This window comes from Cygnus atratus, chromosome 6 (assembly GCF_013377495.2).
Source record: "Cygnus atratus isolate AKBS03 ecotype Queensland, Australia chromosome 6, CAtr_DNAZoo_HiC_assembly, whole genome shotgun sequence".
Taxonomy (NCBI): domain Eukaryota; kingdom Metazoa; phylum Chordata; class Aves; order Anseriformes; family Anatidae; genus Cygnus; species Cygnus atratus.
In genome coordinates, this window is record NC_066367.1 from 9,953,728 (window position 1) to 9,976,983 (window position 23,256).

General features: G+C 39.2%; 1 protein-coding gene across 3 annotated transcripts in view; it reads right to left on the reverse strand.

Annotated features, from left to right (window-relative positions):
* The window catches only part of AGAP1 (ArfGAP with GTPase domain, ankyrin repeat and PH domain 1), a 372,179-nt gene that overhangs the window by 164,791 nt on the left and 184,132 nt on the right, over positions 1 to 23,256 (reverse strand). The gene's annotated exons all lie outside the window — the stretch shown is intronic.

Genomic DNA, 23,256 nt, shown 5'->3' on the forward strand with positions numbered 1-23,256 from the left:
TAGCATAGCAAAAGGGATATTAGAAAAGAAAACATTGGATGGACCTTTGAGCAACCTGATCTAGTGACTGATATCCCTGCCCAAGGCTGGGGGTTTGGACTGGATGACCTTTAAATGTCCCACCCGACCCCAAACTATCCTACAGTTGTGTCCTATTCAAAACAAAACTTCCAACAATAAATGGCATATTAATGTAGTATTATTAGTTATATATAATTTTTAGTTTGTTATACGTATTTATACACTTTTGATAACAAAAAAGTCGAGTGAAAAAAACAATTAAGAATATTCTTTCAAAAAAAAAAAAGCAACCACGTAAGCACTAGCTCAACCCACACCAAATCACTGCTGTTAATCTACACCTGTTCTCCAGAAGACACTGTCTGTCAGCTTTGCTTTAAAAATATTGTTCAGGGATAGTATTTTCAAACATCTTACATTTCAGACTCAAATTTAAAGCAAAAGGTGTCCCCCTGCCCATCCTCATTCTGCTTCCTAGAATTAAGTGTTAAAAAAATTAAAACACAGTTATCCTTTTGCATGAGACAACATAATACAAAGCTGATATTCATTTGAAGTACAAATTCTCAACCTGGAAAAAAAATGCGGTACAGGTCTTATATTATACAAATGATCATTATGTTATTTTTTTCTACTGTATTCACACTTGGCCTTTCTCAAATATAAAACAACTAACTGCCTCTTCTGAGGATGGGAAGGCTCTTTGCGGCCTTCAGTTCACTTCCAACTGCTAGATCCAAACCCACCTGTTCTGGCCCATCACTAGGAGCTGCATGGAGGAAAATCCATGCATGCTGTAAGAAGTTCCCCTGGCCATATTAAAAGAAGGCAGAAAGATCGTTCATCACCAACAGAAAGATTAGTGGATGTCAGTTTTTTGGACTCATGTATGAAGACTTCTGTTCAGGCTTATTTGGGCATCTACATTTTCCTTGCACCTCTGCATTACTGGAGAGCAACAGCAAACTGTCTCCACGCAGCCCATCCGAATGGCAGCAGTATTCCACCAGAGACGAGCAGAACCTCTCATGCAGCGGGACTCTACATACTGGATCACTAATTTGCATTCTTCTTTGAAGTGATCTTCCAGTAATCTTTTCTTCCTATTTTAACTGACCTGACTGCAGCTCTATTCACTGGAATACAAACATGTCACTACCATTCCAGAACTGCCAACGTCAGCAATGTTTAAAACGTGACTTTGCACATTAGATTATCTGAGTACCACCTAGATTTACACAATCAGAACCATGCGTGTTGGAAAGATCTCTGCAGGTCATCCAGTCGAGACCTCTGCTCAGCACCTTGTCCAGCTGAGTCCCAAGCATCTCCAAGGATGGGATAACTGAACATCATCATGGTGGAAAGTAACATTTCTGTGAATCTAGTTGGAATTTCCCCTGCCACAACCCATGCCAAAACATCATTCACAGAATTGTTTCCTTTCCATTCAGTCAGTTAGCAGCAGTGAGGTATGTGAAATTTTGCTTTCCTTTACTTGGATTAAGTACACGTTTTGCATAAGTGAAGAGCCTAACAAACCACAAGGATTACAGTACAGCAGCTGCAGTGCCGTAAGACTCGCTATGGCAACTGCTAAGCTATTATTCTACAATGGAACAGGTTTGTTCTGACATCAGTAATATCTTTTATGTACTTACACTGTCATCTTCAATGTAGGTTAACTAATATATTACTGATTTAACTTTCAGAAAGATCCTAGAGGGGTATACATATGCCCAGGGAAACTTGTGGTGCTCAAGTCCACAAAGAATTGAAGTCAAACTAAAAACACACATTGCCACTGAAATGAGAAGGATAAAGGGAAGCTTTGCCAGTCTACTTGAAAATTAAGGTGACCACAGGTGAAGAATGCTTTATACAGTTTCAAAAAAGATCCAACCTTATCTTACATCAAGAGACTTAGCTACATTTTCTAGTGCTCCCACTCAGATTAAGAAGAAATCGTGCTCATTCGAAGCCTGAAATCAATATTATAAGACAGAGGAGTCTTCATCTCTAATTCAAAAACTCCAGATGAAGAGAAAACCCACAGACTTGTTTCTGAAATTTCTTCTCCAGCAGGTAAACCCGTCTAAAAAAAACAGCTCAATGCCACAACCTACTGTAAACACAGCAAGAAAGCTTCTTTTCTCCAATACATCCATAAAAGTACAGCGCTTTGAGGATAAATTCAACGTCCGAATCCCCTTAATCTAGCTCAACAGGCAGAGAGGCTAGACACCTCTCACAATCTTGATGCTCTTCAGATACGTATCTAAGGTTTGTGCCCCTACTGCAGGCGAACCAGCTCAACCCACAGCATAAGGGAGATAAGGCCACCAAAAGAACCAGCGTAGAATCTAATTTATTTCCTCTGTATTGTTATAATGAATTGCACAGCAGAAGAAATTAAGGGTTCTTTGTAAGCATCCTAACTTTCTGGAGAGGTGCGCCGTTTTTTACTAAATCCACCTTCTTAACCTCTTTGTTGCAAAGTGTCAGCAGTGCCTCAGCGCCGCCGAGAGTGACTAACAAACAGAGGCCGCTCTGCGAGCTATCAGGAGTCCAATCTGGAGTTCACCTCCATGTTAACTCCTACCGCTAATTCATCATCCCAGCACCCGACAGCTAGGCTGATTGTGAGCCTTGTAGTACAATGCGGGTCTCGGCTGACCACCAAAATCAGCAGCAGGGGGAGGGGTTGATGGGCACGGGCCTGGAGAAGGCCTGAGATAAGTGCTGGCTGTCAGTGCAAGGACAAAGAAGGGCAGGCCCTGGGGAGAGAAAGGAGATAAAAAAAATCTCGACAACTGCTTTATCTGATGAGGGTTATGGCTAATTAATTATAAACTCAATTACCTAACCCTTACTTCAGCAGTCTCTATTCATTAAGAGATAAAACCTGACTGACTGCTAACTTTCTCTTGCACACATACACAGCGTGCTTACTTCAAATTTGCACACTTTAACACACAATTTCTTTAAAAAGATCTCCAAAAGCATTCATACCTGTCAACTTTGTGCTCACAGGATGGAACATTTCTCTTTTTTTTTTTTTCCCCCTACCACCCAAAGCACCCTCTGTTGCACAATGGGAGGGCCTGGCCTCCATGCTGTGCATTGGCATTTAAAAGCAAAAACCAGACATTAAACAATAGACATAATGGACATCAAAGCCCCTTTTCACAGCCAAGTTTCTGCCTCCATGGGCTTCTGATCTATTCCACATTTTAAATTGAGCTTTTAATTTTGGGTGCTAGAAGTTTGGCAGTGTAGCTCACAGGTATCAACTAAACATTATTCTCCCAAAGTCTGAAGGTAGCCCGCAAAAATGAATTGTATTTAAGGAGTGAACTCTAAAAACCCTTAACCAAGCTAATGGCTGCTAATAACCCAAACTGAATTTTGCATGTAACGCATTAAAAATTCCCGTTTGATCGCTATTCAGATTCCATCTCCATTCCCGTGGTGCTTGGCCTTTCCTCTTGCTCAAGTTCTTGCCCCCTTGTGCTGCTCTTGACACAAGCTCAAACAGCCCTGCAGAATCCATCCTTGCCATTAAAAGAAAGCTCCTCTTAATCTCTTTCCAAAGACTGCAGACCTGTCTCTCTCACCTTTTTGAATAAACTGAGATTCTCAAATCCCTGCTTCGCTCTGGCTGCCCTCTGCTCTAGCTTTTCCATTTCGACAGATATTTTTATATGGGGTTTTCATACACACACACACGCAATTATTAAACAGGCACAGATTTTATATATGCATATATGAAACGACAAGGTGATCACACCCACGTTATCTCACATCATCTCAGAACTTTTTCTAAGAATAATTTCTTCCCATATGTAGAACAAAGGAACCTGCTTCGTCTGTTTCTAACACAAAGCACTACTTCAAACTACTGCAAAGTGTATTTATGACATTACATTTCAGTTCATTCAAGATGTACAGCCTCTTTCTTAGGTCACTTTTTTCATATTTTGCATACATCAAATGAAATATTAAATACTTTGTATTGTCTCCATTCTAGTCAAGGATTCTGAGGATATTCAAAGATGTTCTACTGAAGAGGTGTTTTTTTTTTTTTTTTTTTTTAAGTCTCTCCATCTCTGCAGCAGTCACTTAACTTTTTCACTCAAACACAACAAGTGATTACACACCTTGAATTAAAACATGTTTTCCTGTTTGTATTCTGAAATGCAATAAACCTAATGCAGACCTTTTTTGTAAGTTACATATCTGAAGTTGTGTGGGTAGCTGATGTCTGTGGTCAAATCAGAGGGGCAGATCCACCCATCTTACTTTTCCTTCTCAGAATTCTAACAAAATTCATGAAATCCCTACTTAGCAGAAAGCAGGGGAACATCACACACTGAGCAACCATTTACAAAATCCAGAACGCCTTATTTGCTTCTGAGTTCAACACATTCTGGCACATTTCTTCCTCTTTTCTGGGGTCCTAAACTCTTCCATGTTTTGGCAGGCACACCTCCAGTACTTGAGTCCAGTTGTGTCCTGACCTCACTTTTCACTAATACGTATGGAGATGAAGTTCATTGTTGTTTCTTTATTCAATTTTACAAGTTGCTGCAAATATAGACCAATTTAAGTCTTTCGCCCAAACATACTCACTTTTATATAGACCTATCACTTTTTATCTGAAGGAAGACAATTGTACTTAGAACAAATTAAAGCTTAACAAAAAAAAGAAACAGAAACACTAAAAACTCCAATGCAATTTCCCATCAACAATTTCACACAGCTATTTAACTTAAAAATATAAACAATGATTGAAACAAGCACACACAGACACTGTAATACTGTTCTCTCAATTGCCTTCCCATCACACTAGCAATATTAGGTAAAAAGGAAGACTTCTCCCATTCATCAATATAGAAGTTATTCATCCGAAGTTTATTATCTCAGGTAATTTGATCAATACACTTCACCTTTATAGTACAGTTGTCCTTGTGAGCAAAGCATTTTGCGTTTTATAGTGAGATGGTTATTATGAAGGCTATTCATAGGGAAATTCTCTGCAGTTAAAAGTTTTTCCAATTAACTACATTTAACATCATTTAAGCCATAAAATGGTGGTTACATTTCACATCATGTTGTTTAAGTGTGGCAGTGCTTAGAAAGCAGTTAGCACACATTTGGCAAATACATCAACCAATACTTTGAAATGAAAATCAAGAAAACCCTGCCACAAACAGAGTAAGGTCTTTTCAATATGAAATTACAAATATGCACAAAAAAGCACAAGTTAGAAGAAACACTTAACAAAATGGTGAAGAATGGCCTCATTGTCTCCACCACCCTAGGAATGCTCCTCAGTATCAGTATTTCTTCTCCATTCATGCAATTTCAGTGCTCTTCTGTCATGTTTCTTTGAGAATTTTCTTTTTTTTCCATACCTTGTTTTTGTGTAATTGAGGTATGAGCTTCCAATGAATCATGGCATATCAGAACAAATTGCCTAATGCTGTCTGGGATGTAGATCTCCAAAGACCACCATCCTCACTCCATCTAAGTATGTATTATTTGAGCTACCTCCTCGGTCGTGAAAAGCTAGCATTCAGCAATAAGGCACCACAAAAAGGTGGACAAATTCCTTGAAATGCAAGTAAAACACACATTCAAAGATCAGTTATTGCTAAGGAGAGAGCCCTCTAAAAATTTGCTCAGAAATTTAAAAAATAAAAAAAATAAAATTATTCCTTTTGATATACTCAGAACAAACTAGTTCATTAAAGTCATATCAGCACTTGTAATTGGCCCTTGTTGGCCAATAGAAGGAGACATTTGCAACTTTTCCCAGGAAATTATATTCTAAATCCTTCACGAGGTGGACCTTGTCCTTTTCTGAGGAAACTTGATAGCAGTCTTTAGTATTCACTGGCATAATTAGGACTGCAGTTAATTTCATTAAATTCTCTTGCTGCTAAATGAAGCAGATTATGAGACATCTTTTATTGCAAGGCATGAAATTACAGCCTGTCAGCTGCCAATGGTAGAGTAAAACTAATGAATTACAGGGTAAATAACACCAGAATTAACCAGCCAATTTAACATAGCAGAGAACAAAGTCATTTTTACTTAGAGCTCTGGCAAACACCATTCTGCAGGATACCTTTCAGATGAAAGGGAACCAATTCAAGGATCCTCACAACTACACAACTAGGAAAAAGCTACGTTTATTGTGCAGCAATGTTACAAAGCAAACACTACCCATAAGTTATTAGAAATGTGTCAGATAAGTAGTAGATATCACATCACTGAAATATTTAAACCATGTTCTCTCCAAGCAGCTTGTATTAACATATTATTCTTTACATACCATAGGGAAAAACACAGATGTGCACTAATTTGTCACTATTATAACATAGTTTAAAGGTGACAACTCTTCACAGACAGTACCAGACAAAATCCCTATTAATGAGGTGTTGGGAAGCACTTGTACGCTACGGACAGATAATTAAAGGAAACTAAACCCAAGCGCAGCTACCCAGCTCTGTTTCCTACACCACCCTCCCAACCTCCAAAAAAGATGCCCACAGAGGGCACAAACTCCCTTGCCATGCACTTGTACCGAAATCTTGTTATCGGGTAACTGCTGAAGGGCCCACATGTCTGCACAGGGAAAGAACAGCAATGTATTTGTCATCGCTCATACAAAGGGCAGTTACCTCGGACCTGGATGCCATAAAGACCTACTCTTACAAAATCCTGACCATGCTGCTGAAAGCAAACGATTAAAACGAGGTGGACTGAGCGGCTGGTCCAAACAGACATGTAAATACACACTTCTTTCCAACCGAATGCTTTGTAACCCCAGCATTCTTCTTCCTGCTGACAGAAGTGACGGCTGTGTTAGCTGGATGCTGCCTGGCTCGAGTTTGGAATGGCGCACGGCAGCACTGCTGTCTGCATCTCCTCTGGGCCAACTTAGGGTTGCAATAATACCTGTGGCATTTGCAAGAAAGGGGTCCAGGGAGAGAGAAATCCCATCTTATTAAAAGGGCTTTTTATTTCCTCATTTTGGCAAGCATGCCATAATTGTTTCTGTCATACACAAACTAAAAGCTTTTTTATGGGGTGTTTCAAGTTCAATTTTCAGCAGGTTTCCAAGGTATAAATGCTTAGGCCTCCTTCCCGGTCCTGACTTTAAGCTCAATTTCAGCCAAGTTTGATAGGGGCGCAGGAATACAAAAGGGATGCTCTGACAAATTTTGTGAAATTCAGCATTTGTCTCTAAGACTGAAAGAGTCCCTGACTTTAAAAAAAAAAAAAAAAAAAAAAAAAAAAAGACCACAGTTTGAGCTCAGTTTGCTCTGCAAGGGTGCTAACCAATGAGCCTGCCTACACATAGCTGGTACCAGCCATGGCACATGGTTGCTTCCTACCTCCAAACAGGCAAGGTGAAAAAAATGTAATTTTTGCCTTTGTTGTTTACGGAAATTTAAGACCAAGGTGGGTTTAGGCAACGTGGTTGGTGGGAAGACTGGAGATGGTGTGTACAGCTCATGGGAGCTCATAGTAGCATGTTTGAAACAGAGGAACGCTGCACAAGGAAAGCTTGCCTTCCATGGCTCCACTGTTCATGGAGCATCTTGGTTATTTTCTAATCCGAGGGTTAGAGGATCTCAACTTCTTCAAATTCTATTTGTAATAAAAACAACACAAGAAACACTGGTTCATCTTCCAAAAAGATTAAATTTTAAATTTCAAATCTCAAAGCTTGTCTATAAAACTTGAAACAATTACAAGTAAACAATAAAAATTGCACAGTAGAATTCTTTGGCTAACACACTTACCTATTGATCAATGCCCTATTGGCAAGAAAAAACAACAAGATTTTCTACATCATATAGTTCCTATTTCAAATAAAATTACACAGTCACTGTTAATAATAATACAAAGCATACAAATGTATCTGTGGCACCAAATTATTTAAAATCATGGAAGTAATTGTGGACTCTTAAAACCCAGCTTTGCTAAGGACAGTGCACTTTTCTTTGTATAGCACCTACCAAATTTTTATTTTTTTTTAATATCTGTGAATAAATACAAGTTATCTGGAAGTGTGAATTTCCTATTAGCTTCCAAGTTGCAGTCAGTCCCTGAATTAAGGTCAGCCTGTATCCGCTGTGACCCAGACACAAGTCCCCTCCTGCAGCCATTCTCTGACCAGACTGGTGCATTACCCAGGGAAGACCTGCTGTTCTCTGAAGCCTGTGCCCGGTACAACCAATCTCACCGAGCCTCTTCCCTTGACCCATAGGTCAGTATTGCTGTGTGCTGGAAGGTTCATGGAGCACAAAACCTTGCTCTGGAAGGTTGCCCAGGCCCAGGGAGGTGTTCTGCACCCTAGACCAAGAGATGCTGACTCTTTTCAGACACTTTGTTCCTCCTCCAGCAAAGGAAACCCCCATCTTAGATAATTCAGGCAATTATTTTAACAACATCAGAACTATTCTGAACTGATGCTGATTTTTTGCCTTCAGATTTCAACAGTGGGAAAACCCATCCTCTGACAGGTTTGCATGCATCAACTTCAATGCATTTGTTACTGAAATCTATAGACTGAAATCTCCTAAGACTATTCAATTGGAAACAGCTCAGAGGCATTGACTATGTGCCGAAATAGCAGAGCACCAGAAGCACCGATGCATTGCTTCAACATGGCAATCGATCACCATGCTTCATGGCTAAAGGCATCGGCACCTTATGAACCAAGCACCTCCAGGGACTGGTGTGCCACTTTCTGAAAGACACTTAAGGTTCTTAAATGTTATTGAAAGTGTCACCTGTTTTTTGGTTTTGCTTCCTATCTTTGCCATAGTCTTTGTTCACTGTTTGTCCTCCTTCTAATTCAGTATGGATTTTGTTTCCCTTTCATTTTCACCTGGCTTCTCACAGCAGCACAATTTTCCATGAGTTCTGCTCCTCTCCTTCTGTTATCCATCATATTGGCAATCTTTCCCATCTTCTCTTACCCTTAAAGCCCCTCGCTTCTAAGGAAGCAGGGAGTTTGCCATCTTTGTACTCAATAAATGTGCAACAAACCTCTCTCTTCACTACATCACATTGACAATAAGAAGTGTCACTTAATTTGAATTAAGTGTGACTTAATCTGTATCAGGAATGACTTACAGAAATCACGAGGCTGCAAGATTAAAGCACTAACAGTGATCATGCATGTATTATTTCTCATCTACAAATGTAACACTGCCATGAATTGCAAACTGACAGCAACATTTACCATACAAAGATCCAATTCAGAAAGTATTCTGACGAAGTTCTTTGCCATGCCATTAACTTAAACAAAACTGACATGTCAATCTTCAAAATGTTGAGTACACATCAGCAATGGTTGGATGCACATGCCCTCTTACAGCATCAGAAAGGGTTTTGCACAGCTCATCTGCCAGACACAGTGCTGGAAACCTGAAAAACTACGTATTTCAGGAGACATAATGCACAAGAGGTACTTTTTTATTTTTAGCAACCAGACCTGAGTATTTTTTCATGTGAAGCACACCAACCATATATTTCTATACTTATTCAATTTGTATCCCAAGACCTTTTTTCCTCCCCACTCAGTTTGCTCAGAGCTCACTATTATGCGTTTAGTCTATAGCTTATAAAGCATCACTCTCCCCACAAAGTTTTTGATTTTGTATTTAATTTGGTCATGAAGCAGCTTTTAAAACTGATTCCATAAGTGATGCTACACCTGCCTTCTTAAACATTCCCTGTTCTCTTCTGTTCTGTTGCTCACTTTCAAACAGTAGAATTTCTAAACAATTCAACTACTTACACTGCTATTTTAATTGATTTTTCTTTCCAGTACCTCCTGCGCTCAAAGATTTCTTCATTTCTCCCCCCTGAAATATTCACACAGGAGAAGAGAACATGAGATGTTAGCCTAGCTACTTGATTTGCAGTTCTCCAGTTCTCTACCCAACCATTTAAATACTGTCATTCATAATAGGGTGATATACTGTACTATAAACCATTTTGCAAATGGTACTTCTTGGTATTTTTCTTTTGTGACAAAGAATCATATTCGTTATAAAGGGGAAAGAAATGACTCAGTGCTCACGCTTACCTACAGAAACTGTTTGTGTGTCTCAACAGCTTCTTAGAAAAAAAGGAGGGAGGGAGTCCACTAAGTCACTAAATTTTTTATTATTTCTTTATAACAAAAAATTTACAATCTGACAACCCCCTAAGTCCAGTAGCTTTCTCTTAGTATTAAGCCTGAAATAATCTCCTTCTAATCACCCCATATGTGTGCATGTGTCTCAGCAACTGTGGCAAATGCTCTGAACTCCTGCAAACAATTATAACTGCTCTGTCATAGCTTAGCTCAAATTGCAATAATTTCCCGTAATCTTGTAAGCAGTGATCTAACACGAGAACCTGCATCACTGGGGCCAGCGTACACCGATGAGTGCGATGGCCAGTGTGAAAGACCTGTAGCCAAGACCAATTTGGATGCAGTGGCACAGTCGGGATTCTCTCTCCAGCACTGCCTCCAATACTTTGCCTCATCAGGGTGTTTCTTTCAAGGCTGCATGCATCTTGCAGCACATGACTCTCACATGGCCCACGTGTCATTTCTAATGCTCGAGTCAGATCTCCTTTATATTGCAAGGCACTGGCTTTTTACCCTCAGAGCATACCCACCATTTCTTGCACTCACTTCCCAGATATAAAACCAAGCCAAACTTGCAAGCACTTGTCACCTGTGGGTCTATTTTAGAGTAGGAGAGAAAGAAACCACGTGGTCATTTTGGAAGGAAAGCCACCCAACTGCCCCACACAGCCTACCGAAGATGTGGCTGTGAAAGTGAACGCCCACTCCAAGCACATCAACAGCTTGATGCCACTGAGGGTTGTCACAGAAGTGTCTTGCTGGAATATCATAGGCACACATCACAAGTGTACATCCCAAACTCAGGTTAAAAGAGTATAAATGAGGGCAGCTGGATTTCAGTTCAGGTTAGCATCTTGAGTTCATCTCCCATCTTCCTGCCAAGACAATTCTACCACATTGCCCTTGATTTCACCGTTAAAAGAGGACGGAAATACACTTTGTTAAGCAGGCACACAGCAGCAATATGAGACAAAACCCAGCGCTTTGCCAAGAATTTGCTAGCAATGGCAAATGTGAAACAAGAAGAAAAGCCTGACAGGCAACCAGTCTTGACACAATAGGATTATTTGGCTTCTGCTAACAAGAGACTGCATCTTTCCAAGTAAAATCTCATTTTATTTTGTCACCAGATCTACTCCTCATCCCCGTCATGATATGCCTCTCTCTACTCCTTATAATGCAGATTACAAATTTGATTGCTATTTGTTTGCTTCTACTTACAACCCTGTTGTTGATGGTATTGCTGAATGGAAACAGACCTAATGCTGAACAAAGCGCTGTCCTGCTTCCAGCCAGCTCAACTGTGGTCTAGCCTCATCTTTGGTTTATGATCGTACTGTTTTCAATCCACACCACAGTTCTTAGCCAAATGAATTTGAATAATTTTTCAATTAAGATTTAACAAGGTATTATCAAAATGTTTTTACTAAAACCCAAATATTTTACATCTGTTACATTTGCTTTATGCATTTATTTTGAAATTCTATCAAAAGAGCAATCATTTTTTTTCTGGCAGGTTTTATTCTATATAAACCACTATTTCTCACACTTACATTAAGCTGCTCTGGGAAACTAAATCCTGCAGCCGAGTGTTTGCGTTACTTCAGTTTTCTCCCGAGTGCTAGCTCATTTCAAGCTTTACAACTCTGGGACAACTGTAAGTGAAATTTATCCTTGTCGTACAATGATCTCATTCACCTCAAATTTATCATACATTAAAGGATCCTGTATAATAAATAGATCATTCTGTTATCTGATTGTTCTCCTTATTCTAACTCATACAAAATAAACTGGTGTTTTTGTTTTGTTTTAAAGAATTGCGCTACTGAATTATTCCATTTAAATTCAAAATATTTTAGTGCCAACATCTGGCCCATCTGCTGGGATTGCTCCATAGATGTATCGTTAATCACTGGAGTCAGAAGGTTTTTGAAGAATAGGAGGAGGATTGAGGAAAACTGTATTTTAACAGAAGTGCAACGACTTTCATAGTTGATATTTCCAAGATTAATTACAAAGAAGTTATACTCAGAGTACCTACATTTCAAAGACCCTACTGTCCCTCTACCTCCCTCCAAGAGCAATATTCCTTCTTCACCCCATTTACTGTTTTGAGTTTGCCACTGCTGCTTATACTGTAGATAAACACTGGCTCAGAAGTGTTAAATACTAACAGTGCCAATGCTTTTATTTTATTTTATTTTTTAATTAAAACAAAAGAAGGAATGCTGGACCAACACCCCTGATTCAGGGGTGCATCATCACAAAATGTAAAGGTAGCAAAAGAATTATGAAAATACTTTGAACGCCCAAAGTTTGCCTCATTCAAAAAATTAGGCTAAAGGGCTTTAAATGCGTGCTGTTCAGTTTACTCTTTTGATTGCTTTACCACTATGTAAATCAATTTGTTAATGTTCCTTACAAAATGCATGAGCCAGTTATACTGACAAACACACAAAGCTCATTCGTAATTAGCAGTTAATTAGTAAGAAGGAACAGATGCTGTTAGAGTTTCAGCAGGCGAACAGGTTCTGTAAACAATGCTTATAAATCTAAATGAATTTATTAACCACAATGCAACTGTTAACATTTTGCTGGCAACCATACAAATATGGTGGAATCCCCAAAACATCTTTCCAACATATTAATAATCACTGTGTCAACCAAAGTCTGTCAGGCAGTCTCACTTGGTAACTGTCATAAGCGTTCTACTTAATCTTGTTATGTCACTTCTCCTTCCTAATTCCTCACTCATGCCCTCAGAGGAAGAGCTCTAGCCACTGAAGTTAGCACAGATACACACAGACTCACCTCTAAAACAGAGCGGCTCCTCGAAACAAAGACGTTTGTGCAAGAAGATTGTTTGTTTTGCACTGATACCTTGAACAAGCTTCCATGAACTGAGAACCAACAGGCAACATGCACAGCTTTGAAAGCAGATCTCAGTCCTGAAGAATTTGCTGTAATTTTCTTTATAACCATTATCACTCAATGAGAGATCACTACTATGAAGGCATCTGCAGATCTCATCCACTAAAAATACCTAAAGGTCAATCATTTCCACTCACCATTTATAAAACGACGCACTCAATAGGCCACTGAATGATTCCGTAGTGTTTTTTGTTTGTTTGTTTGTTTAATTAGCTGGGTAGAGATGGCTCAAATAAAAAGAATGCCTCTTGTAAGTATTTTCTAGATGCAGTCTGGAGAAAACTATTAAAGCAGCAGCTATATCTAACAACCATGGTCAAAGGCTTTTGGCTAGGGGCCAGTTCTTAGCCTAAGGGCAATAGTGAAGATACCTTCGTGACCTCGTTCCTGTCAATCCCTGCATGTCACATTGAGATGCCACCTTGATATATTACACCATTTCAGCACTGGAAAATTCTAATAAATTTTTTAAAGTCATATTATGGCTTTCTTTATTGATGTTCTCTTTTATACCTACATTGCTTTCGATCATTCCCTCCTCCTCTCCTACAAACCACTCTGACACCTCTTTACCGTGCTCTGTACTTCACTTTCAACACGCACAGGTTTTGCAACACCCAAGAACAGCACACAGAAAAGGACAAGAAGACCAAGTGGGTTAAATTCTCCAAAGCTCTGCTGGAGAGCCTGCTTGGTGTTCCTTTTGCAGGCTCCAGTCCTGCTTGCTGCCCCACTGGAGGTGACTGGAAGCTCTGAGGCTGGGGGACACCATTTTCTGCCAGCATCAAGCACTGGGCACTAGATTATGGGGATGTTCAGAGCTTCAGAAAAAGCAAATCGTTTCTGCTGAGCCCCTCACCTACTTGTCCTTTCTGCTAGGTTTTGACTGGTTTATCCTGAAGAAACGAACAACCAACAACACTGTACTTGGACAGAATAGATGAAGAAAGGGAGGAAGTTGAATGCCTCTTGGTAGCAGTCAAGAGCAATCTGTGGTTCTTACAGCATTAACTTAAATACCAAAACAAAAAGTTTTCACATCTTTCCTAAAGTTGTTTGATACTATTTCCTTTCATCATTGCCTTACTTTTGTTCATTTCTGAGCTTTTGTCATACAAGTGGAATATTATTTTTGAAATTATGTCCTCTGCCATAGCTAACAGCAATAAACACTGAAATAGTACTCTTTAAGTAAATTCAGTAAAAATAAAGATATTACATTTAATGTGTGTTATACCATGAAGACAAGCTTTTAAGCTGGGAAGAGTTATGAGCAAGCCAGCCTGAAATGAAACTTATAAATTCAGCACCTCTCTAACACAAGCCACCAGTTTGTTTCTGTTACAAGGATCAGAGCGTGGCTCCCATTAACTTCAGCAACAGCTGGAGCTTCTTAGGGTCATAGGCAGTAAAAAATTGATAGAAAGTTAATTTCTCTGAAAAATGTATTAATAATCTCATTTATAGATCCTTAGAGGTTTGAAAGCAATACGCACATCACTATAGATGTCAATTTTAGGAAAATAATATTACTGTAAGGCCTCTATAACTCTTGAGCATCACCTCAACAGCCTACCTAACATTAATTGGAAACTGATAAAATGACTTTAAATATGTCTGTGGAGCAACTGTACACCACTCACCTCATCTTCATGTGCTTGGGACTATCACTACAATTTTTGCAGGCATTTAGAGACATAATAGGGGCAATTTATAGGATGGGAGATAGAAAACTCATGTTTTAGGGCCTGTCAAATACTAGGAGGAGATCTATTAAAAGAAACATGGCAAAAATCTAGTCCTTTTAAGAAAATTCCATTTTTTTTTCCTGCAACAATTAGACATCTCAGGAAGGGAAAACAGTAGAATCCAGAAAGCAGGAGGAAACAGATGATTTGGTAGGACTTGGTGATGGCTGACCCACTGACAGACAGGGGAAAAGAATAGAATTGTCTCAATCTGAAAGGTGTTGTTTCTTGCCTTAGTTTACCTTTTTTGGCTAAGGACCCAAAGAGGTGATTTCCCTGGACTGACAGGTAGAAACCTTAACCTCAGGCAGGGGAGGGCTTAACGCTTGGGTGCCAGGTTTCCAACAGAGCAGTGCACTGAGCTGAACCACATAGATCACTGGGATGAGAACACCAAGATGTGAAAATAGCAGGTCTTTATATTTCAGAGCTGAAAACAAACGTTCGCATGCATCCATTTTAACAGAACAAAATAGAAAATGATAATTATTAATAACAGAATCTTTGTTCTAAAAGAAGAATATTCACTTTTGCCAGCCTTTGCCCACCCTGACTGAGCAGAAATCTCATCCCTCCCTCTGCATCCTAGCAGTTAAGCTATTTTCATTTGACAGTGAAGTTTGTATGTTTCACTGTTTGGAAAACAGAGAGACATAAATGAAAGCAAGTTTCTTGAAATCACATACAAAAAAAAAAAGTGCATTAAAACCCAGAACTTTTTAATGCTATTTCATTTCGAATATACTTAGGACTACTGCTTTTCTTGAGACAGCGTCTGAAAATCACCATTAGTAGCAACACACGAGAATAGCCTTCCTGACCAAATGAAACATTATTCGAGGCAGGTAAATGTAAAGCTGTAGCTGTTCCTCTGACGTAAGGGCACATTTGATCTAATTGGAAAAAATATTTCAAGTGCACTGGGAATAGTCACTGTTAACTGAATGCAACAACGAAAAAGGAAAAAAGAGCATGCAGACCCGAGGGAATTACCAAATCAATTAACAACTAATTCAGGAACTAATTTCTGTATTGCCTCTTAGCACAAAACTGTATCTTTAATTTCTCCTGCAATAAGCATCACCATGATAGTCCTAACACACTCTGACGCTTTAAATGAGTTTACAAGTATCTCTTTTTGATTGGCTATATAACATTATTTCTTCACAGTTCAACGCAACCATAGCCAAGTGCTCTGAAATATTTAATTATACTGGTAGCTACCAGTTAACAATTTACAGAACCAGAGTGAGTACAAAACATTTTATAACTAGTAATCAACTAATTAAAAACACAGCAAAAATGTGTATGCTCTGATTATAAACAATTGCAGAGGAATTACACAGAAGATTTCAGCACTAGGAGTATTTGGCTAAAAACCATATTCTCGTGTTTGTACGAGCATATCTGGATACTGATTACAGTGATTAGACAGAAGTGTGACAGAGTAAATTACACCTCACAGTAGATATAAATAAATAAAACTATGCCATTTGCCAGTTCCTTGTTAGTTGTGTCATTTCTGAGTTTTGGAAAGCCACCCTCCAGACACCAAGCCTGGATTGCGAAGAGCTATTTCGAAACCTACACAAACACCACCAATACAAAACCAAAACAGCAGCACTTTCGGTAAGCCCTTCGGAGTAGAAGACTGAGCAGCAGCAGCAGCGTACCAGTGGTTTGGGTCTCTGGGCAAGTGAAGCACGAGCTTAATCGCGGGAGCTCTGCAGCACGCCAGATTACCCCAGGCATGTGTGTAACGAAGGCAAGCAAATCCTGGAGCTGAATGGGTCCTCCAGACCCATATGAGTTTGGTCATAACATGTATGGGCCATTTTTACATCACGATATAACCTGATGCTGTATGCAGATGGAAGGGACGAGCCATGGGATAAGCCTTAGCGCTCAGCAGTGGTGGTAGCAGTGGATAGCAGTCCTACTCTGGCTACACCAGCTTCTTCCACCCTGTCAAGTCAGATGAATTAAGCAAGAAGAGATGCTAAGATGATTGCTTATTTGTTCTCTCTTTTGGTAGGCAAAGCAAACATTTACATTTATGAAACCTGCTGCAAAAAGCATTTGTTGTTTACGTTGATGGTGGCTCTCAGGTCTGACACTTGCCTGAAGCACCACAGCGCTCTTCAGCGAGTGAGAAGGACTGAGCAAATCAGTTTGACTGACTAGATGTGGCACATGATCACTTCTCAAAACCTATTTCAAAGACACCACCATACTTGCCGAAATCCACAACCAAGATTACATGGCACTGTGTGTTATTCTGCACAAGAATCAGGCACACTTTACAGTATTTAAATCTACCTGTATTTAAATCCTTTTTTTTTTTTTTTTTGTTACACTGTGTTTTAGCTTATTTTGGTATTTACTAATCAAGAGCCTCATCACTGGTACTGGAGCCTCCCTGTGAAAGGCATTTCCTTGGGTTCTTGGGGCCAGGGGCTGCCATGCCAGTGGCTGCGATTGAAGCAGGGTGCCCAGGTGGGACAGGGCTGGAAGAAAATCACTGGAATTAAAGCAAATCCCAGTTTCCCTGAGATTCTCTCCATAAAGCAGTACACAGACGATGTATTAAGAGAGGTCACTACCAAAAAACAATTAAATACAACTTCTGTGTTTTAGCTTTTCTAAGTACATCTTAAAACTAGCACAGATTTTTTCCTGATTAGAATTTTGTTTAAATTGCTTCAGTTACACTCTAAGACCAGGGCACTTGTGAAAGGCTTGAAAATTGACAATGCAATGGCTGGGCTTAACGCAAAAAAAAGAAAAATGAAAGAAATTCTTGAGAGTACACAACTTGATTTAAAAGTTACTTGGAAGAATTGCTGATAATGGCTTGCAAGTCACAACACAACTTCAGTTATTTCAGAAGTTTTGTAACCAAAGTAACATTGAGACAAAGCTTCCAATTTGTTAAAAGAATTTAAAAATATTTTTTTCCCCAAGTTTACTGCTCTCTTTTAGAAAATTCAAATGTACATTATGACATTCCAGTTTTCTCTATGCTCATCTACAGGAAAAACTGCAACTTGCGCAGCCAGGAACCAAACTCTTCCTTCTCATAAGTAAATCCGTTTCAGCCACAGTTATGCCATCCAACCTGCTGACAAAGCCCCACAGGTATCTTGGCCCTGAAAATATTTCCCATTTTTAGTTTAGAGGAAAAAAGACAAAATATGTGATTTCAAAGATTACTTTAATGTACTTAAATGCACAAAGCTGGTAGGCAAAGGTCATTTGAAATATCACCTAACAGTAAAGCCCAATAAGATATTCAACTTTCTCCATTAATATAGCCATTTGCAAACAGAGAAGGGAATGGGTTCTGAAGTTCACCTTTGCAAGTCATGGATGGCAAATTTTTCATTATGTCATCAGTGTAATATTCAACGTTAGAACATTTATTTTTAAGCCAGACTTCAAATTCGCTGTTCCTAAATGACGTACCCGGGAACTATGCAGGAATTCGGGGGCACTTCCGTCTTTAAGCCAAGGGTTCAAGCAACCTGTCAAAATCAAACCCTGACCAAAGCTTCGGTGTTGCAGTTTTTGGTAAAAGAGCAGTCAAGGTTATATAGTTCAGCTATATAATAATATGAGCATCTGCGATGAGCGCAAATGCCAAATACAAGAATTGCTGAAAGCAGAAAGTCAAGGCCAGCTCTTACGTATTTATTTACACTAATCTGGGAGGGAGGGGGTGAGGAGAAAAGAGCACACAGCTGCCATCCCAAAAACAGACCTCCCATCTGCCACCCACGATTTGCATGTCACCTTCTCCAGGCTCATTTGTACTTCATTAACTGCCATTGACTTAACAAGATTTATGCAAATGACACCATAGGAGCTCGCTAACTCCCACTGCAATCAAGTGATTATGTATGTACAATTCTCCACAGCAATGAAAAATTAATACATGACAAGCCCACTCACCGCTGAGCTGAGCTTCTTGCTTTTATTTCTCGTTGTCTTTTTTTTTATTATTATTATTTGAATATGCCCTACTGCAAGACTGCAGAAAACAAAGTGATCTTCCCAAAATGCTGAAAAAAAACATGCTAGAAAGTATGCCACCCTAAAATGTATAGCCTAATACATACTTCAAAATATTCACTCAAGCCACCAGGAACAAGTCTTCATTTTCAGAATAAATGGGTTTTGAACAGAGGATACTCCTTATCAAGGAAGCCATTCACCCTAATTTTGTTCTAAGTGTAGTATTAGAAATGCTACAGAAAGCAGCTTGAATATTTTTAGTGTAAGCTCCTCTTTCTCAGACGTACAGAACTTTCTGTGGATTTTAACGTTGGGCCAATATTGTTCCAGACAATTTCAGACTCCCTCTGATTAGCAGAGGGTATTCAGACAGAATATGAGTAAGACTGCAGAAAAAAACAATTACGTTACTAATCATTTTAGATTGTGACAAATAAATGAAGCAAAAGTGAAGAAAGTCTGCAGTCTCCTATAATGTCCCCCAAAACGTGGAAGGTGTCAAATGCAATCTTAGCATTCTTTCATTTTTTCTCCTTTTTTATTTTTGGAAAGTTAAGGCGTTCAAAGTCCTCAAAGGAAGCTGAGAGCACAGAATTTAAGGCATGCTGATCCTGCTGTATGAGCAAAAGTTAGGCTCTCATTTTACAGCAATTTTTTTTATTTTAGTTACCCCAAAAATTGACCTTCCTGAAATTTCATTCACCCTAGAGTATTTTGGCAAAAGTTAACACTCACATTTTAAAAACTTTTCATTGCTTACATTTTGGGTTTTTGCTGGAAGCCAGAAGGATCTCCAGAACAGTTTTAAATGACTTAGCTGAATAAAACCATGTTTAGCACTGTAGCAAGAAGTAATTTTTAACATTTAGAAAGGACAGACAGAATAAGAACATTAACTCTTTTCAACCAGATTGCTTCAAGTTAAAGAAAAGGCCATGAAGGACTGAGGTATTTCCTCGCAGGGAAACAAGACTCCATTTACAATTTTGCCTATTTACCCCACGCCCTCAGGGATTCAGGGGCAGACAACAGGAATTAAGCAGAAGGGTACAACTCTTGATTTCTTTGGACTAAAAAAAGCAACAGAAACCTACCCAGCCAAGGGGTAGTCCAAGGCATGCTACAGTCCCTTCTGCTGCGGTGATGTGATTCTCAGACTAAACCAGCTCACACCAAATTCTCCTCGTGCTGATGCGACTCCAGTGGCTGTACAGGTTGGTATCTGTATCACAGAAAGGCTGTACTACAGAATTATGAGTAAATCTGTAGCTATGCCAGCACAGCTCGCTTAACAAGATGTGTATGTGCATTTAGAGAGCAACCAGGAGAGCAATGAATTGTCCCCCCCCCCAAAAAGCACTCCTCTACCAGTTTAAACTGTCTCCAAATACAAAAAAGCATCGCTGTTGATATACATCAACCATAGCTACGCTGGTTAAACTGCAGCAACAGAGACAATCTCTGGAGGAAAAAAAAAAAAGTGGTTGATGAGGACTTTGCGTCATCTCATCATGTTTTCTACACCTTCTCGTGAGCTTTTTTGAATACATATCCTGTGTTCTCTCCCCAACAAGAAGAAACGTACCTGCCTAATAACAGTTCTTCCTCTCGACTTTCGTGTACCCCTCTAGCTTGGAAGAGTTTTCGACATTTCCAATCTCCAAGTAACTGTTTTTTTTTGGAGTTGGGAAATACTGCTTCTGACTTTTGGGACACCAAAAGAACAACCTAGAGTCAGGCAGCAAGAAATGCATCAGATAACCAAGCTATTGACTTCAACATCTGAACAGTCAGTAAAACTTTTCTATCGGCTGTTTTTGAATCATCCTTTTTTCAAGTACCACTAAACCGAGCATACAAAATCCACGGTATTTGAATTTTAACCAGAAGTCTCCTAAGGCTTTTTTATTCTTCAATTTGCTAATAAGCTCAACCAACACAACAAGCAGTGATCCGCAAGTACCTGTCTTGCCTGAAATCTTTAAGGACTATTACTGCCATGCACATATCGTAAGTAGCTATAAAGAAAAAAAAAAAAACAGTGCTGACAACAGGTATTAAAACGATCTGGTCACTACATGCTTTTGAAGATGAGAGTATGTGCCTGAAGCTGGCAAAGGCATCTTGCTCAACAGCAGCTTCAAGAAGTCACGGGGCATTTTTCCTAACTGGAGGTTACTCGCGACTGCAGCATGGGTAGTGCAGCAATGTGACTCGCGGGCTAATAGGAGGAAAAACACTGGAAAACATGGGGACAAAGAGCTTAAAAAGAGTCTTTTAAGAATATAATAAGATAGCTTTTCCACAGCAACACTGTGAATACTACAATCTGCATTCAACTTCTTGAAATAAGATTTCTCTTTCTATTCAGTGACCATTTGTCACTGAAATATATCATGATGGAAGGGGTTTCTCATTGAAAGAAGCACAGTAGCATGACATATTACTGAAGTTTTAGGTCCAAAAGTTCCTTTTCACATCTCTGTCTCATTCATAGTTAATGCACTAAATGAAAGAGACACCATCTTTTCTATCAGGAATTTCTACTTCCTCAGAGAAATCTCCAAGTGTCTCGCACCTGTAGGACCCACCAGTAATAGAGTCATATCAGCAATTTAATTCATCACCACCTCTACTGATGAGAGCTCTCTTAATAGTGGGTAGACAAAAAGCTACCCCAGTGCTTAATTCCAGGAGCTTTTTCTGATGGTGAAAGATATATACTGGCTCAAAACCGTATAGTTTATTATCAAAAACCACTTCAAACTAATACGTAGTTTTAAACTGTAATGAAACATTGTCAGCATGAATACACATTGCTTTTCCTTCAATTTAAATGTTTCCAGGCTTAAAAAAAAGGTGTTTTCTTTTCTACTCCATCTTCTTTTACTTCAGCTGCTGGGTGACGATGGCCTCCTAACCTTCACTGAAGACTGTATATAATGTAGAAATCCTTTCTCCTGACACAGACCGCATATGATGTGGAACACCACTGAGAGAAGCCCCCACAACACTGCGTGCCATTCAGCCTTGCTTCTTACAGCACCCTTTCTGATACCTCCACAAATAGGATATGCATCTACTGACTGAAGACCTGCTCAATTATTTGTTTAAAGTTGCTTGTACATGACAAAATGAAATTGCCACAACTGGGATCAATAACAAAAGCAGACACTATGAAAAGACTGATCATACTCTGTACATAAAGTGGGGGTGAGAGGGAGAATTTTTCAATGTAGAAATTCAAGGTGATTGTGGAGGATATTTCATTCCATTGCATTATAGTGTGATCACACTCACAATGCCCATCTTACCTGTCCTACAAGGGCATTTTTAATCAAATTAATTTCATACAACACCATTTTAGAAAAGAACAGTGTGTACATCTTGAATAAATATTGGAAAAAGTCAGTTCCTCTGGCTGTTCTTTTTTTTTATCCTCAGATGCATCCACAGACCATTTCGTTTAATTAGCATTACCCAAAAGAATTCCAGCCTGTCTAACCCATCTCATAGGACACAAAAGCTGTAGAAAAAATTGTAGCTTGTTTTACATGCCTGCAATCTCCTCCTCTGAACACAGAGCCAAATACTGAGCTTATCTGGTTTCAAACTGCTATTCTGAATTGCAGCATTTGATTAAAATTTGTCTGCTAAAGATTCATAGACATGACTGCGCTTTTGCTGCCTGATGATCCCAAATGGTCTTTTTAACTGCCTTTAGAAAGAAAATCACTACAAATAATTAAGAGTACAAAGCCATTTCCCCTCATTCCCAATAAAAAAAAATGCAAAGAACCCCCCAAAACACACAAAAGCAACACCAACAGGAGAGCTGTGGCCACTTGATGAGAAGAGGCACGGACTGAGGAAAGGCTTGGGAACATGCCAGGAGGAGGCAAAGTGAGCCTCTGGAAGGTAGGAAAGCAACCAAAGGAGACTGGAAAAAACTGCAGGAAGAAAATGAGCTCCCTTCACTTGGCACTCTTGCTGTCTACAGCACAGTAACTCGCATGAAAGCAAATACTTGCGAACGCTATTGCAGAAACTATTTGTAAAGCATCCCATACAAATGCTTAGTGCAGTGTTCTTAACTGCATGAATTCAGTGTAATTTAATTTGAAAAAGTAAATGATCTCATTTACCCAAACACTTTGCATTAGATTCCAGTATTGCTTTTGCCTTTCAAAGGAGCGTTCAGAGCTACAATTTAGCATTCAGTTTCCGGGCTAATGAAAGTGCATCTAGGCTAGTAAAACAGACCAAAACAAATCCTTGAATTCAAGTCCTGTTGTGTAATGAGGAAGTTTAATTAAGGCCACACATTACAGCTGTAAATGTTCTCTTATATAATAAGGTCTAAATGAAACTGAACCT